Source organism: Engraulis encrasicolus, chromosome 24 (genome assembly GCF_034702125.1).
Source record: "Engraulis encrasicolus isolate BLACKSEA-1 chromosome 24, IST_EnEncr_1.0, whole genome shotgun sequence".
NCBI classification, from domain to species: Eukaryota; Metazoa; Chordata; class Actinopteri; order Clupeiformes; family Engraulidae; genus Engraulis; species Engraulis encrasicolus.
In genome coordinates this window covers 605001-607500 of record NC_085880.1, presented here as the reverse complement: position 1 = coordinate 607500, position 2500 = coordinate 605001, and the positions used below count along the sequence as shown (strand labels likewise).

The 2500-nt window shown below is 44.6% G+C and overlaps 1 protein-coding gene across 1 annotated transcript in view; it reads left to right on the top strand.

Annotated features, from left to right (window-relative positions):
* LOC134441635 (protocadherin-15-like) overlaps nucleotides 1–2500 on the top strand; it is a 247469-nt gene that overhangs the window by 211350 nt on the left and 33619 nt on the right. The gene's annotated exons all lie outside the window — the stretch shown is intronic.

The following is a 2500-nucleotide window of genomic DNA, read 5'->3' as shown; positions in this document are numbered from 1 at the left end:
TGGAGACAGAAAGAAAGATAGATGGGTTTTTTTTGCTTTTTTCACACATCATACATGTAACTACAGAAAACTTTTTTTCACCATCTCAACATCTCCCCCTGCAGGTCCTTTAACAAATAACTCAAAGCCTTTCCGAGCCAAGCAGTATGTTTAAAAAAAAAAAGCCCTTTCAAATTAGTAGACTGCCATTTTCACCGGGATGCTAATTAACTTGTGATAAATTTTGCTCAGCTCTGCAGTCACCTGCGCAGTAATTTACAATAACATTACACCGCCAGAGTGGTGGTGGTGGTGGTGAAGGCCGAGGTCATTAGTAAAAACACTACTTAGTGTGAATAATTTAGGCCAAACCTCACAATGTGACCTCAGCCATCCCCCATCTGTTGTTATTTTGGCTGCCGCCAATGCAATACTGTGGATTCGATGCAATACTGTGGATTGGAAATGACTTCATATCTACCCCACAGTATGGCCCCTCTCTACCCTGGATGTCACATCAAGCAATGCACCCACAGCTTGATTAGGCAAATATCAGATGCAGAGGGAGTTCTCATTGCCCAGATCAGCAGACCTATTCCCAATACCTCAGAAAACAAACTTTGGAGTGTAGGGACTCTCAAACTTGTTTTAGACAAGGACATCCGAGACCATCAAGATTTTTTAAATATATAGCCTACATTTGTAATAGGCTGCAAAGATGCCTATGCTTCAGCCTACTAGGCTTTCTTCTCTAATTTAACACCTGCCAGCCAGCCAGATGCTGGTGAAATTTCAATTTGACTGGTAGAAAAGACCAACGAACTAGCCTCTAAAATCTATTAGTGAGTGTGTGTTTGGCTGGTAAGATTAATATCTACTAGCCATTTTAGCTGGTGATCAAAAAAGTTAATTTAGAACCCTGCTAACAAGAAATACATGGTAACACCTTATTTTAGGGCTACATCTATTAGCACTAATACATACAATGTTAATGCCTGCATACGTAATTGGTAAGGCATGTACTAAGCAAATGCTTAGGCCTACTAGGTCCTTACTAAGGTTAATTTGGTAATAAATCCCTTATTGTGCATGAACAAGACATTTGTGAATACATCCCTAACAAATGTTTGATTTTGCTTTGTACATGCCTTTCAAATTACTTGTACAGGGAAATTGTATGTATTAGTGCTAATAGATGTATCCCTAAAATGAAGTGTTACCAGATACATTTATACCCCTTTGCACTGCCACATACATCTCTACAACCACTCAGATGATGTATAATGATGGCAAGTGGATCCCCAGTATCTAGCCTTTTTCGGGCAGTATGGGCGTGTCATGGCTACGCCCCCCTCTCCGCTCAGCTTTCCCTCTCCCTCTCAATGGCCTCCAGCCACATGCAAAAGCCCCACTCGGAATCCAGCCAATGAAACGCAAGCCAAACTGGAGTGCGGCCAATTAAATGCAGCCTCTACACTGGATTTAGCCAATCAAACACATCCCCATTTGGAGTCTAAAAGCAGCCGTCTCTGTGCACTCCACTCCTTTGGCAGGTGGACGTGATGTCAGGCGTAGACTTTGCCAGTGTTTTTCATCAGTCTGATCTGCAAAGCTTGACTGTGTGCACAGGGGAATAGGTTCTGCACTGTTCACTATTTCGCATTTTATAAGACACACTTTGCGTGCGTGCGTGCGTGCGTGCGTGCGTGCGTGTCTGCGTGCCTGCGTTTGTGTGCATGCGTGCCTGCATGTGTACCTGCGCGAGTGCCCGTGTGTGAGTGTATGTATGCATGTGTGTGTGCGTGTCTAAATGTGTGTATGTCTGTGTGAGGGTGTGTACACCTGTTAAAAGCTATTTTAGCAACTCTCTCTGCCTTTCCCACAGATGCAGGCATGTGTCAGATCCGAACGTTTCATTTGGTCTCATTTGCCGCAGACTGCGCCGTGCGTGTGTGTCTCTGTGGGAATGTGTGTGTCTGCATGATGTCTGTGAGTGGTGTGAGAGACTGCATATTTAAGTTGGCAGTTATGGCATTTCTGACACTATTTCCCTAGATTTTTTTTTCTCCCGCTTTTATTTTTTTCGCTCTCTGTAAGGAGTGGTTGTGCATATAAGATGTATACCCACGCCACTCTCATTCACTTCAAACACACCACCTGTCGGTCCGCGTGACATGCCTCGACTCCAGTGGGAATTACTTGTGAGATTGTTGTCAAACATAAAGGAAGACACGGTGGCTCAGAGAGGGAAATTAGCCCTCCTGATGACATATATATTCTCCATAGGCTGCATACCAAGGACTTGGTGTAGGTCTGTGTGTGTGTGTGTGTGCGTGTGTGTGTGTGGTGTGTGCGTGCGTGCGTGCGTGCGTGCGTGCGTGCGTGCGTGCGTGCGTGCGTGCGTATGTTTGTGTGTGTGTATGCATGTGTGTATGCATGTGTGAGTGAGTTGTGTGTGCATGTACGTAGATGAGTTTCTGTGTATTTTGTGTGTGCGTACTGTACGCCAGCACACGTATAG